Here is a 16,378-nt window from a genome sequence, read left to right as displayed (position 1 = left end):
TGGTTACATAATTAATGGATATCACTATCACACAAAAAGGCGTGATGATATTAGGAGAGTTCAAAATAGTAGAGTTCAAAATGTCTTTGGGATAAATGTGACTGTGCAAAGAATTTTTTTGTCATTGACCAATCAAAAATATCGTCACATATCAAAGATCGTGATCTTCGATCCAGAAATTTAGCCAACCAGCTAGAAGCAGTTAACTTGGAACAGAAAGTGCTAATTCCATATAATACCGGGTAAATAAAGAAGAGAAACACATTAATATATTTCCATTGAGCTTAAATGTGTACTCACATTGAAGATGTTGTTTATTGTAGTTTTCATTGGATGTTGCATGTTATCGATCTTCGTGAAAATTGCGTTTATGTTTTGGACTCTCTTCGGAGTAAAGTCAATGAAGACATTCATGGAATCATAAATGTGTAAGTGTATTTACTTTATTACTTCTTATTTAACTTTCTTGTCTTCTAATGTTTCAAAATATTTAGAGGGTTGAAGACATGGCAAGCGAAACACGATCTACAACACTATCGATCAACTCCAAAATGGAGACCTGTAAAGGTAATTTGCATTTACAGGTTATTACTTTTTATGAAACATAAGATTAATTTGTATTCAATTGATATACATGCAGTGCCCTCGTCAATTGGATTCTGTAGGGTGCGGGTACTACGTGCAAAAGTACATACATGAGATAGTGCATAATTCTAGTACTTCTATTACTAACCTTGTAAGTTTCTACTTTAACTTTTTACATATTACAATTTGTGATCCAAACTCATACTTTCCATATCTTTCTCTTTGTGTGTAGTTCAATACCAAAAATGCATATAGGCAAGAGGAGATTGATGAGATTCGAACTGAATGGGCAGCTTTTGTTAGCAGATTTGTGTAAGTAGTTGCTTTTTGTAGTTAGGTTAGTAGTTGATTTTTGTAGTTAGGTTAGTAGTTGATTTTTGTAGTTAGGTTAGTAGTTGGTCGAGTTAAGTTTTTGTAAGGGACGGGCAGTCCTATAGTTTTTTGAAGGGCAGGTGGTCCCGTACTAATTGTTGTTTGTTAGATAGTTTGTACCTATACTTTAGTTAGTGAAGGAACTTTCTATTGTGTTTATAAATCACGATCTTATATATTATCTTTATACTTTAGTTAGTGTGCTTGTATTTTAGTGTTGGATCTTATGCATTGTAGGTGTTTACTATTGGTTTGTCATGGATGGTAGGATGTGTTGTTTGATATGTGTGATTATGTATATATTGGAGGATTTGGAGTAGTTGGACTTATAGTGTTGAATATAGTTGTGTTTATAATATGTAAGTGTTGGATGATGTGTATTTGTTGTAGTTCTATATGGAAGTGTGGAAAAGTGTGCTTGTATTTTAGTGTTGGATCTTATGCATTTTAGGTGTTTACTATTGGTTTGCCATGGATGGTAGGATGTGTTGTTTGATATGTGTGATTATATATAAGTGTATATATTGGAGGATTTGGAGTAGTTGGACTTATAGTGTTGAATATAGTTGTGTTTATTGATATGTGATTATATGTAAGTGTTGGATGATGTGTATTTGTTGTAGTTCTATATGGAAGTGTGGAAAAGTGTGCTTGTATTTTAGTGTTGGATCTTATGCATCGTAGGTGTTTACTATTGGTTTGCCATGGATGGTAGGATGTGTTGTTTGATATGTGTGATTATATATAAGTGTATATATTGGAGGATTTGGAGTAGTTGGACTTATAGTATTGAATATAGTTGTGTTTATTGATATGTGACTGTATGTAAGTGTTGGATATGATGTGTATTTGTTGTAGTTCTATATGGAAGTGTATGCTGGAATTTTAGGTATTATTGTGTGCATTGCAGATGAATTAGGTATTATTGTGTGCATTGAGTAGTAGGCATTATAGCTAGTGTGCAAGCAATTTTTTTATTTTTTACAATATACGATGACGAACATTTCCGGACGTAGTTCGACTCAAATAATATCGGTTTTGCCGTCATAAAAACTATTATAAATACGACATGAAATGAATCGTTAAAAACGACATTAAATGTGTCTTTAATGTCGGTTTAAAAAACGACATAAAATGTGTCTTTAATGTCGGTGGAAAAACGACATTAAACGTGTCTTTAATGTCGGTGGAAAAACGACATAAAAGATGTGCACTAAGCAACATTAATGTCGGTTTAAAAACGACATTAAAGACATCTTTAATGTCGGTTATAAACCGACATTAAAGACAGCTTTAATGTCGGTTGTAAACCGACATTAAAGATGAACCGACATTAAAGACCTTCAATAACACCTTCAAAGATGTCGGTTTATAACCGACATCAAAGGTCTTTAATGTCGGTTATAAACCGACATTAAAGCCCAACCGACATTAAAGGCCTTTAATAACGCTTACAAAGATGTCGGTCGCCAAGTGACATTAAAGGCCTTTAATGTCGGTTTTAAACCGACATTAAAGGCCAAATTTCTTGTAGTGCACTCACTAAGCATTAGGCTTATGTTTTAAGTTTTTCCTTCCTTAGGTAAGTGAACTGAGGAGGCTGTGTTGTGAAGACGAGCAACTGCGTGTGCCAATCATTAAGAGTTGGGCAAGGCATTTGGAGCATAAGTTTAGAAGTTTAGAAGCTTTACGTTTTAAAGTATTTGATTTGTAATTGTACTAAGCTTGTCAAGGAATGAATAAAGATGTTTAAGTTTTAAGTATTGCATTCTCATATCTCTACAAAATTTTTCATTAAAGTTTCAAGTAAGTCTAAGCTTAAGATCGGGTGTTTTGCAGGTTCCTTTGCAGGCTCCTCTTTAGAGGCGTTGGAGCTGCCTAAGTCACATTCACGCTCAGGAACGCGATTGAGAGATGCGTTGCGGGCGGGGTGTGACAGTACAAATGATTATTATCATTCATAATGATTGCAACCAGCATCGTGCTGCAGTACATTATATTTGTGGGTGCCATCAACAACTATTATCGGCCAACAACTGCTATACCCTCTAAGACATTAACCGAATGCCATAAATGAATACTTGAAGTATTGGGAATCTTCTAACTAATCAGACTCACTATCTTAAGTGCTTCTTTATATGCATGCAATAAACAGTGTATGATTTTTTTGATATTCCTCTTACAAGATCGAACACAGTTTCTCTAGTCCACCATGCCTTATTATAGCCAATGTTAACACCATAATCCTACTGTATATCCTCTGTGATATGTCGTAGGTTCACTGATTGACCCATTCCAAATTTTTCCTTAATAACCTGATTACAAATGTGCTTGTTTGACGACGATCGTGATCCAAAACCTCAATGGAGCAAGTTTGGTCAACTACAAATTTGTTGATCTTGAATATTGCCCACTTGCAACTATCATGCATACACCATACACTATATAGGCTTTTATTCGACTTTCTCATGCACAACTCAAAAATTGTCTTAATGGGCATTATGGACAATCTCATCTTCAAATCATTCTTGAAAAATAAAATTTAACCCCTCTCAAAAGGAGCAGAAGTGATGATGTTGTTTGAACAACTATGTCACAGGGATTTCTGCACATGTGAACTAAATAAATATATGACCCCACAAGATTTTTCTTTGTAAAAATCCCTTCAATTTTTCCATTACTAAAGACTAAAACGGTTGTTGATTATTTCCTTGCTAAAGACTAAAAATGAAAATGGGTATCAATAAAATAATTGAGGTTAAAAATGTAAATCTTGAAATTCAAAGACCAAACTAATACAAAATCCAAACCTCAATGCTAAAATTTATAATATTTTGTAACTCACAGACTAAATTGAAATCAAGCAGAAAAAATGTAATATTTTGAAATCTAGAGGCACAATGGAAACTGTACCCAAAACTTGTAGACTAAAAAAGTATTTTTCCTAGACAATTTCTTTGCTCCATGTATACGTTGGTATTTAGAGTAGAATCTTCTTGAATTTTAACATTAATAGTTTTGGTATTTTGGTTTTAGAGTGTAGCCATCCTAAGTTTTCACATTTATATCCAATGATCAACTTGAATCTTCTTGAATTAACATTAATAGATTTGGTATTTTGGTTTTATGAATGTAGCCATCCTAAGTTTTCACATTTCTACCCAATGATCAACCACATATTTTCGGTACTTCTTTTTATTTTTTCTTTCTATTTTTATTATGTCTAATTAACCATGTTAAGGTTAAGATAAACAATCACACACAAATGATGAACTCAATTTATTCATTAGTCGACAACCACACTCAAATAAGGGATGACAGTTGAATTAATGTTCCTTTATATGTAGGTTCGTATTTCAATTAATTGTAATAGAGACAAAATATAACCTGATAGATGAGATTAAAGCAAAGGTAGGCACTAACCTTCTCATATAACACTACTAGAAAAAGACCCTTTCTTGACGGTTGGTTTTTCTTTTCTTGACGGTTTTTGGTAAAAACGTCAAGAAAGGGGTGGTTTAATAGGAAAACCGTCAAGAATTTTGATGAAAAGGCGAAAGGGAGGCAATTTTCAGAATTCTTGGCGGTTTTAAATCGTCAAGCAATATGAACGTTTTCCTTGACTGTTATAAACTGTCAAGGATTATCTTCTAAATTCTTGATGTTTTCAAAACGTCAAGATTTATTATAAAATCGACATTCTTGACGTTTTTCAAACGTCAAATAATATGTAATTATACTTGAGTTTTAAAAACGTCAAAAAATATCGAATACATTCTTGACGTTTTATAAACGTCAAGAAGTATTGATTAAATGTCAAGAATTTTAAAGAAAAGGCGGAGGCTGAGAAATTTTAAAATTTCTTGACATTTTTAAAACGTCAAGTAAGAGAATTTTACTTGACGTTTCAGAAACGTCAAGAATTACTAAATTAATTGAAAAAAATAAAAAAAATAATTTCTTTTTTTAAAAAAAAAAACTAAATTTTTGTAAATTTTTAAATAAAAAACTAACTTTATTTTTCTAAAAAAAATCAAATCCCCAATTTTCCCTTTCTTCCAATCTAAACCCTCAATTTTCCCTTCTCTTCGTCTTCATTGTTCGCGGTTGCCATCTCTCGCACGAACCTTCTCTTCGTCTTCCTTGTTCTCCATCATCCTAAATCTCTCGCACAAACCTTCTCTTCGTCCTCCTTGTTCGCGAAAATCAAATCCTCTGCCGTGTTTCTGCTGAGCCTTCTCTCGCAATGAAGTCGCCTTCCAAGATTTCGTCTTTCCCATCCACGAAAACTCAGTCCTCTGTCGTTTTCATCGGTTCGCACCCCACCGTTTACCTAGTCATCAACATTTAGATTCACCATCGTTCTCCCTTCGTCAGTGTTCATGCAATCAACGCCTATCACGCGAGGTCATTCTATTTCACGTTTCTTCCAGTTGTCGTTGCGCACAAACTCGCACCTCCGCCCTCTACTCACTTCGATCAATTGTTCCGAATATAAATAAGGTTTGGTTTAATTGATTAATTCATTGTTGGTGTTTGATTATCCATAATCAGGCTATCACTCTTTTTGGATTCTTTTTCTCAATTAATCAATAAAGAAATTTTGGATTGAGCAGATGGAAAATCCAAGTGATGAATAGAAGAAGGAAGTTTCTTTTAATCTCATTTCAGTTAGGTGGGGATGTTTTTCTTTGTAACTTCTTTGTGACAAGTCATAATCTTCTTGTGTCTTGTACTGTACATACTTAGTATCTCCATAACACGCTTGTCTATTTGAAAACAATGATGGGGAAAAGCTCTCTTAGTATCTCATTCATGTTGTTATTTTAATTAGGTCTCATTTGATATTATTGGGTTTTAGAACTCTTTAAAAGTTTCTTTCTCTACTAAGTGTATTGATGAATTAATGTTACAGTTTGAACTTTTCTTATTAAAAACTGTTACAGATTGAATTTGATCATGTGTTAGAGGTTGGCGTTGTCAGCATTACCAATGGGATGTGGATATCAATATCATTAGAGTAGTTGAGATTATGATATGTGAAGTTATTAATTTTTGGTTGTAACACAGTTGTGTCGATCAGTTGGAGGCAACTATCCCTCACTCCCATCCTTAAGCTCTTTACTTTTGGATAATGGGCAATTGCTTTTCCAACGAAGCGGCTGGTCACTCTTCCATTGGTGGTACTGCCTTTGCAAATTTTGTGGAGAATGGTGTCAATTTTGTTTACCTCGTTGTCTTCTCTATCCCTACAAATATATTCTTGTTCTACTTTTGAATTTTGAATTTTTAAGTTATTGAAGAGACCGCTTGTTTTACTCTTCAGGTCGGTGGCAGGTTGATGTTCTGACTTCAAAAACAAATTTCATTAGACAATTTAATGTTCTCGAGCAGCAAGAAATACTCAACAAATGCCAGAGTATTATAAAAGAGGTGAACGCCACAATCTCTTTTGTTTAATGATTTTGCCTATCTTTATTTTTAAAAAATGAAATACAGAAAATCAGATTATTTTTCTTCTATATCATAACCATTACTATATATAAGACAGAACTAGTTCTATTTACTTGTCAAACTTTAACGACAAATTATCGATGCTGTGGTTTCAAATTATCCATATCTCCATTGGTTTGACATTATTGTTTGCATTTCATTTGACAAAAAAGAATATTTGATTAGTAACTATGCTTTCAAAATGTTAGATGGAAATGGAGAGAATAACGTTGGGGCCATCCGACAAGGAAGCCTACACCCAATCGCTACATTCTAATACTTCATCGCCAAAGAAATTTTCTGTTGACATCATGAATCACCATATGTATGGCCTAGTTCTCACTGGAAACATATTTTTTGGACTGTTTTTCTCATAATAAGGTTAGCTTACTTTCTGTATGACTTTTTATCTGGTCAAATTTTGTTTTCTGCCTTCATTTTGAGTAGATTTTGCCAGTGCAAAAAAAAAAAAAAAAGAAAGAAAAGAAAAAAGTTAGCTTACCATGTGTTTTGTTTATTACATCTTCATTATTGGAGGCTGCCTTCATTTTGAGTAGATTTTGCCAGTGCAAACTGCTATGTGGTTATAAATGGAATAAATAATTTGTCTGTAGTTTGATGATGAGATCTAATTGAAATTTTTTTGCACCTTGACTTCTACTTTTATTTTTTTTACTAACTCAGTTTCCTGTTTATAGGATTGGAAGATCAAATATTAGAGGCTGGAGCAGATATTTTGGTTACTTCATCTTACCAGGTTTGTAATGCCAATGGATTAAGCTTTCTTTCTTTTTGTACTTTTCACTCTGTGATGGCTTTGGGGTGTCTTTCTTTTAAATGTTCTACTGTTGTTTTTTTAAAACTTGATGGTTCAAATCAAATATTTTCATGACGATGAATAGAATGAGTGAGGATCAAACTGATCACTCCTCTTGAATTGAAATCAAAAAGTTCAAAATGATGTTTCTGCTGATGGCTCAGAGTATAGGTGAAACAATTAGTTACAAGGAGTTTGTAAATATTTGGTATTGACAATCTGATCTAAACCTATTTCCACCTCCTCTTTACATTGTTATCATCAACATAGCTGATCATTAATCCTATATTTGTTGTTGTGATGTTATCTACTTCTTGTAGATTGACTCTGCTATTGGTGGTACTTATTTTAGCTCATGAATTGGAGGTAGTAGAGGATGCAGAATGCAAGTTTATTTGAAGCCAAGTTTCATTCAAGGTCATTGAGTTCGGTTGATATATGACAATATCGAACAAATATGTAAACTTTTCGAAATGTTGATACATATATGGTAAAATGTTAATATATGTTAAAGTTTTGGAATTGTTCTAGTGCATATTTATGTTTGAGTTTTCAAACTATATTTGTGTATATTTGTCGTTTATATGTAGTTAAATTCTTGGACCAATGGGAGCATAATATCGGAACTAGTAAATAAATTACAATTAAAAAAATAAAAAATTGCTTGACGATTCTGAAATGTCATGAACAATAAGTTTCTTGATGGTTTGCAAATGTCATAAACAACGAAATTCTTGATGGTTCCAAAATGTCATAAACAATCACTTTCTTGACGGTTATTAAATGTCATGAAAAATGCACTCTTGACGGTTTTAAAATTTCATGAATATTCATATTGTTAACGATTTTTGTCATTCATAGTCACATTCTTGACGGTTCTAAACTGTCATTAAAACTTATAATCTTGACGGTTCTAAACTGTCATGAATAATTGAATACTTGACGATTATAAACTGTCAACGTTAACAATTCTTGACGTTTTTTACAACTGTCAAGAAAATTGCCTTTCTTGACACTGGATTCAACGACGGTTTTAAAACCGTCAAGAATAATCATTCTTGACAGTTTAAAACCGTCAAGAGAGTCAGTTTCTGTAGTAGTGTAAATACGGATTGTCTGTAATGGTCAAGCCTTATACAAGCTATATCTCGATGAGGAGTGTAAAATGGTTAAGTGCTTATTTGTTTAAAAGGAAACAAATGAAAGCTCAAAACAGGAGGAAGAAGTTTTAATTTGTTTATATATACACACATATACAATAAATATATATATATATATACATACACATATATCAAAAGATGTATGGGGTACGTTTCATGAAACAATCTAGGAAAACTAGGAAAGGTAGACATTAGATCAGTTTTAAGATTTTGCATTAGATTTATGATTACTAGTTATTTTTATACTCCTCCCAAAGTATTTTAACAAATCAATAACTAATAAGAGACTGAATTAAGAACTCTTAAGGCAGTGTACTAAAATTGGTTGACCTAAAAGTATCTTGACTAAAATTAAGCAAACTTTAAAGTACAAAAATCATATAATTTAGGTTTAAAGAAATTCACAAGATAATAAACCATAAATAGATAAGGTTCCTAGATTGTAGTATGAGTACTTGAACTTTATATAGAGACATAAATGTGGATCAAGTTCAAGTAATAGTTTAAATAGCTTATAGTTGGGAATAAGGTTGGACATCTTATTCCGAGGACATTATGAATGCAACCCACTTTGTATTTAGTACAAGTGGATTGATCCCGAGACACTCATGTAGAGACGTGTGAGTGGAGGGCATCATATGTAATAAGATTGTATACCAAATCATAAAATGGTTACTTTTACATTATAACACCTTTAATTGATTAAAACTAATTATTTCAATTACCGATTACCTAGACAACTCGACCTTAATTCTGAACTAACTATGGACGCTTGTTCACAAGGAATTACCCTTAGATTTGCATGAGTGAGAGCAGATAACGTAACTCAATAAACCTCCCATTAAGGGGTAAGACCAGGTGGATAACTGGGGATGTAAGGTGCAAGACGAAATTAACTTCTACCATTTTAAGGGTTAATATATAGGTTGTTCCCTTAAGCGTTGACTTTAGTCTTAAACAAAGAGGCTCTGCCCTCTCATTGGTATGAGAGAGATTCAGTTTTAAGTTGCACCTTAAACCAATTATTCATTAGAGGATCAGCTGCAAGAACAAGAGGTAATATTAAGAATAAAATGGTAAACTGACCATACCAAAATTACGAACAACCTATGAAAGGTTAACTTATTGATTCAAGTTATATTAACTGGGCACAAATATATCTACAGTGAGGAAAGTACAACTATGGGTTATATTGGTCTTGTTAGTTAGCAAATGTTGATTAAATCGGTTAAAAAGGTTTAGCTAGTTAAATCTTAGATAGTTGAAGCTCATGATCTGTAGGTCTATTAAGTCCCTCTACTAGCTTGTTATAGATTTAAACTTAGACTAGAGTCAGTACAAGAAATATCATATTTCCCAATGCATCACAACATCGGAATATGGTCCCAAGTATGTCGAAAAAGGGTATCTTAACGCATGAACGTCTGTCGAGACACGTGTCGAGAGAATAGCATCGGAAGACAAATTTTTGACATCAGAATGGATAGGCATCGGGATAAGGGATTCAAATTAGTTGAGATTCAAATTGTTCGAATTAGTTGAGAAAATGAATCATTAATAATATTCGATAAAATCAACGATTACAAATTGAGAGAGAAATGATATTTAAATAAGATTTAAATATTAGAGATTCGAATAGGGATTTGAATTAAATAAATAGGATTGGTTGGGATAAGTGAGATTTAATTAATTAAATTTATTTAATTATTTTAAATAATTTTCAATTAATTAAGGTTAATTTTCATAATGTAACAAAACACAAAAACATTTTTTGCCCATGTATCAAAAACAAAAAGCTCATGAAGCTGACAAAATATTTTCATAAATTCAAAATTTTCCCTTGATATTGTAGACAATTCATCATTTCTATTTCTTCTTCTTCTTCTTTGCAATTTATTCATCTTCTTTTCCATATTTCTTCAGCTCCTCTTCTAGATTTTTTTTTCTTTTATTTAACAACAAACGTTAGCCAACTTTGTGATCAACCATGATGACCGATCATGATCGACCAACAGTCACGACGATCGATCGTCTTAAGCGTCGGCTTTGGATCATCTTAATTGTTGCCTCAAGATCGTCTTGACCGTTAACTATCAATCGTCTTGATCGTCGATGACCATAATCATCTTGATTGTTGATGACCTATCATTTTGGATGTTACTGTTGTCTGGTGGACATCTTGATTTACGGCGATCAATCGTGAGGTAGATTCAACGATGGAATCTTTACATGTACCCAAATGACCAATTACGAAAAGAAAGGCAAAGAAGGTTCAAAAGAATTTTACACTACACCTTTAAAAACTAGCAAATTCACATGAAGCGATGAATAATTTTGAGTCAAAAATTATTTACAACGTTAGTTCAATGAATCAACATAAGATTTAATTAAAGATGACATGGAAAGAGTTCTAGAAGAGTTATTTAGTTTTTCAATTTGGCCTTTAATTTAGTCTGCAATCTTGTTTTAAGTTCCTAGGTTTTGTTTTCTTCAAAAGGATTTAAGTGTATTTGGATGGCTATTAGGTTTCCACCCATGCATGTATTTTCTTTAATTAGCATTTAAGTGTGACTATTGGGCTTTCACCCAATGCATGACCATTTAGCCTATAAAATGGCTTGTAATGCTCTTGTAAAAGTAGAATACCAATATTAAAAAACTTGCGCTTGTTCAACCCTTTTGAAGTTATTTTTTTTTCAAATCTTGCTTTAGATTTAATGTTCAAAATCAATTCATAGGAAGTGATTGATTTAGTTGAGCAAGAAAGCTACATTGGAGGAAGGGGAAACATGAGAGGAAGAGGAAGAAATAATCTTATACAACCTCATAGAGTTGAAAGAGTTCATGAAGATAGAGGCAACAAAATTAAGCTCAAAATTCTACCCTTTAGTGGAACGGAAAATGCGGATGCATACTTGGAATGGGAAAGGAAGATAGAACATGTGTTTGATTGTTACACATCGATAATAAGAAGATGAAACTTGACATTGTCAAATTCACTAGTCAGACCGAAAATTGGTATCAACATCTCAAATCTGAAAGAAGAAGGAAAGAGGAAGATTCCATCGAAACGTGGGAAGAACTTAAAAATGTTATGAGAAGAAGGTATGCTCGAAAACATTATGAAAGAGATTTGAAAACTAAATTGCAAGCTTTGAAGCAGGGAACAAAAAGTGTGGTAGAATATTATCAAGAGATGGAAACATTGATGAAAAGAGCAAAAATTTGAGAAGAAGAAGAAGACACCATGTCTAAATTTCTTGGAGGTTTGAATCGAGAAATTGCTCATCCTGTTGATAGAAGTTCACATATTTACTTGGAAGATATGTATCATTATTGAGAGAAGAAAATGAGCATTCCAAGAGGTATATTTCTAAGTATGGTACCTTTTCAAATTCTAATGTTTGGAACAAGGATGGTTTTTTGTAAATAGGAGTGAAGCAAAAGGAAAGTTTGTGGTTGCCAAGAGAATGGAAGCTGAGAGCTCCAACACTAAAAAGAATGAAGCTTCAAAAGAGGTAATGGAGAAGTCTAGTTCCATTGTTGGAAGTGCAAAGGGTTTGGACACATGAGCAAAGATTGTGTTGATAAAAAAGTCATGGTAATAAGAAATTAGATAATTGATTTAGAAGACGAATGTGATGAGCATGATGCACCACTTGAGGGAGAATCGATGGACATGATGATGTGAGTACATTGAAGGAGGTAGCTCTATATCGTTAGTTGTAAGATGAGTACATAACGTACAAATCAAGGAAGAAAAGATCGAAGATTAAAGGGAGAACTTGTTTCACACAAGATGCTTGATTGAAGGAACTCCATGTAGCTTGGTAATTGATAGTGGAAGTTGCACCAATGTGGTAAGTACTTTTCTTGTACAAAGACTCCACCTTACTACTCGTATACATCCGAAACCATACAAGCTTCAATGGTTGACAAACAAAGGTGAAGTTAGGGTAAACTCCCAAGTTCTTATTTCTTTTACCTTGGGAAGATATAAAGATGAAGTTCTTTGTGATGTAGTACCAATCCATGCGGGTGATATATTATTGGAGCGACCTTGGCAATATGATAGGGTGGTCACCTACAATAGGTTGTTGAATAAATACACATTTACTTTAAATGGGAAGAAGTTTACTTTGCTTCCATTATCTCCATTTGAAATCCAATGTGATCAAATGAAATGAGAAAAGAAAAGAAAAAATTTAAAGAACAAGAGAGGAGAGAAGAAAGCAAGTTTAAAGAAAGAGAGAAAAGCGAAAAAAGAGGGGCAAAAGGTGAATGACAATCAAGAGGGAAAAAAGAATGTTTTTTAGGAAAAAATAAAGAATGTGAGTTTTGTTATAAGAAAAGGGGAAGTGAGAGACTTGTTTTTAAATGAATCACCAAACTTTGTATTGTGTGCAAAGGAATGTTTTTAGTGGCTAAACCTAACTCTAATGATGCTTTGCCTAGAGCTTTTACATCTCTTTTGCAGGAATTCAATGACATGTTTCCACATGAAGATGCACCAACGAGTCTACCTCTTTTAAGAGGAATTGAACATTAAATTGACTTCGTACCCAGGAAAACTCTTCCAAATATGGCTGCCTATAGAACCAATCCAACCGAGACCAAAGAGATTCAAAGGCAAGTAGAAGAACTCATGAACAAAGGTTATGTGAGAGAAAGCATGAGTCCTTGTTTAATACCGGTGATTTTGGTACCCAAGAAAGATGGGACATAGAGGATGTGTGTTGATTGTCGGACCATCAACAAAATAACGATAAAGTATCGACATCTTATTCCTAGATTAGATGACATGTTGGATGAATTACATGGTGCAATTTTGTTTTAAAAAATAGATCTTAAAAGTGGTTATCACCAAATTCAAATGCATGTGGGAGATGAGTCGAAAACATCTTTCAAAACAAAATTTGGTCTTCATGAGTGACTTGTTATGTCCTTTGGTCTTACTAATGCACCAAGTACTTTTATGAGGCTAAGAATTATGTTTTGAGAGAATACATTAGAAAGTTTGGTATTGTATACTTTGATGATATTCTTGTTTACTCAAAAAGCTTGGATGAACATATTTTGCATGTCAAGACAATTTTGCTTAAACTTAGAGAAGAAAAGCTTTATGCCAACTTCTAAAAGTGTAGTTTTTGTCTAGACAAACTAACTTCTTAGGGTTCATCGTTGGAAAGGAGGGTGTTAAAGTTGATGAAGAAAAGGTAAAAGCTATTCGAGAGTGGTCCATACCAACTAATGCCACTAAGGTGAGATCTTTTCATGGATTGACTAGTTTTTATAGAAGGTTTATTAAGAATTTCAGTAACATAGTCTCACCTTTGAATGAACTTGTAAAAAAAATGTGAAATTTGAATGGAAAGAAAAACAAGAAAATGCATTCAATGAAGTAAAAGATAAATTGACTAATGCACCTTGTCTTACTTTGCCTAACTTTGACAAATCTTTTGAGATTGAATGTGACGCAAGTGGAATAAGGATTATAGCTGTTTTAACGCAAGAAAAAAGGCCAATCATGTTCTTTAGTGAGAAGTTAAATGGAGCACAACTTAACCACCCCACATATGACAAGGAATTACATGCACTTGGAAGAACTTTGCAAGTTTGACAACATTACTTGTTGCCAAAAGAATTTATCATCCATACAAATCATGAAAGCTTGAAGCACCTCAAAAGCCAAACCAAGTTAAACAAAAGATATGCTACATGGGTTGAGTTCATTGAGACATTTTCATATGTAATTCACTACAAGAAAGGTAAGGACAATGTGGTGGCTGATGCATTGTCTAGAAGGTAAGCATTGTTTTCTTCCTTTAGTGCATAAGTTCTTGGTTTAAAACATATGACTGAGTTGTACAAAGTTGAGAATTCTGAATTTCATGATGTATATATATATATATATATATATATATATATAAATGTACATGATTATATTGTCTTTCATGAAATGCTTTTTAGAAAAGAAAAATAGGGTATTCCTAAATATTCTATTCTAGAATTACTTGTGAAGGAGGCTCATGAAGGTGAACTTACGGGACATTTTAATGGGAATTTAAAACATATGCATGTTGTGTGAACACTTTTATTGGTTGAAAATGAGAAAAGATGTGAATAAAGTGTGTAAGAAATGTTTCAAATGTAAGGAAGCTAAATCTAAGACACAACTACATGGAATTTACACACCTTTGCATGTTTCTAGTGAACCTTGGATTGACATTAGCATGGTTTTTATTCTTGGATTGCCAAAAACTAAGAGGCATCATGACATCATTTTCATGGTAGTTGATAGGTTTAGTAAGATGACACATTTCATTCCATGTAGCAAAACGGATGATGCTAATAACATAGCTTATTTATTCTTTAGAGAAGTGGTTAGATTGCATGACATTCCAAAAATCATTGTTAGTGATAAAGATGCTAAATTTTAAAGTCATTTCTGGAAAGTTTTGTGGGAAAAATTGGGAACCAAGCTTTTGTTTTCAACAAGTCGTCACTCACAAACGGATGGATAAACTGAGGTGGCTAATAGAACATTGGGGTCTTTGGTTAGGACACTAATTTCCAAAAATTCATCTCAAGTCTTAAGAGGATGTTTTACCTTTTGTAGAGTTTGCTTACAATAGAGCAATACATAGTACTACTAATTGTTCACCTTTTGAGGTTGTATATGGCTTTAATCCTTTAACTCATTTAGATTTGTCGCCTTTGCCACCTAATAAGTTTACTAGCTGTTCCAAGGGCAGAATACATAAAAACCGTGCATAAGGAAATCAAAGAAAGAATTGAACGGAAGAATCAAAGCTTGTCCAAAGGAAGAACCAAGGGAGAAATCAATTGATTTTTAAACTCAGTGATTGGGTTTAGGTTCATCTGAGAAAAGAAAGATTTCTAGATCAATGAAAGTTTAAGCTTCACCCAAGAGGAGATGGACCATTTCAAGTGATAGAGCGATCAATGAAAATGCTTACAAACTTGATCTATGAGGTGAGTACAATGTAAGTTCTACTTTTAATGTGGCTGATTTGACTATTTTTGATGTAGGAGATGAAAACCTTGATTAAAGGACATATCCACTAAAAGAAAGGGGGAATGATGTGAATTCAATGATGGAACCTTTGCATGTACCCAAATGACCAATTACAAAAAGAAAGATAAAGAATGTTCAAAAGAATTTTACACTACACTTTCAAAAACTAGCAAATTCACATGAAGCGACGAATAATTTTGAGTAAAAAATTATTTACAACGTTAGTTCAATGAGTCAACATGAGAATTAATTAAAGATGACATGGAAAAAGTTCTAAAAGAGTTAAGGTATTGTGAAGACTTTCTATATTTTTTTTAGTTTTTCAATTTGGCCTTTAATTTAGTTTGCAATCTTGTTTTAGTTTTCTAGGTTTTGTTTTCTTTAAAGGCATTTAAGTGTATTTGGATAATTATTAGGCTTCCACCCCATGCATGTATTTTCTTTAATTAGCATTTAAGTGTGACTATTGGGCTTTCACCCAATGCATGACCATTTAGCCTATAAAATGGCTTATAATGCTATTGAAAAAGTATAATATCAATATTAAAAAGTTTGTCTTATTCAACACTTTTGGAGTTATTTTTTTTCAAATCTTGCTTTAGGTTTGATGTTCAAAATCAATTCATTGGATTAGTCTTGATCAAACTATTCCTGTAGTAAGTTGTCTTAGGATCTAAGAGGGACCATTATAGACTCTAGGTTTGATTTAAGTAGCTTTCTTTATGAATGTTTGCAAGGATCCTAAAAGGACTTCTAGCTTTGCATCTAATAAACATAGTGGGTGCTTATCAAATCGTTATCGTTAATTATCTATGTCATGCCCATTAACAAATGGTCGTAGTGATGGTTAATGACCAATAACCATGACCCTTGGCGACCGATTGTCATGATGATCGACGACAAACCATTTGC

General features: G+C 33.0%; 2 long non-coding RNA genes across 2 annotated transcripts; both read left to right on the top strand.

Moving 5' to 3' along the window:
• Positions 1-385: 385 nt before the first annotated feature.
• On the top strand, positions 386-983 carry LOC127151295 (uncharacterized). The gene is made up of 3 exons (XR_007824164.1): positions 386-567; positions 641-736; positions 818-983. It is a non-coding gene; the product is annotated as an uncharacterized LOC127151295 (long non-coding RNA).
• Positions 984-6,665: 5,682 nt separating this feature from the next.
• On the top strand, positions 6,666-7,692 carry LOC127151294 (uncharacterized). Its single transcript, XR_007824163.1, has 3 exons — positions 6,666-6,831; positions 7,149-7,207; positions 7,588-7,692. It is a non-coding gene; the product is annotated as an uncharacterized LOC127151294 (long non-coding RNA).
• The last annotated feature ends 8,686 nt before the right edge of the window (positions 7,693-16,378 follow it).

Source organism: Cucumis melo, chromosome 10, assembly GCF_025177605.1.
Source record: "Cucumis melo cultivar AY chromosome 10, USDA_Cmelo_AY_1.0, whole genome shotgun sequence".
NCBI lineage: Eukaryota > Viridiplantae > Streptophyta > Magnoliopsida > Cucurbitales > Cucurbitaceae > Cucumis > Cucumis melo.
The sequence above is the reverse complement of the archived record's forward strand: the minus strand, read 5'-3'. Positions and strand labels throughout refer to the sequence as shown.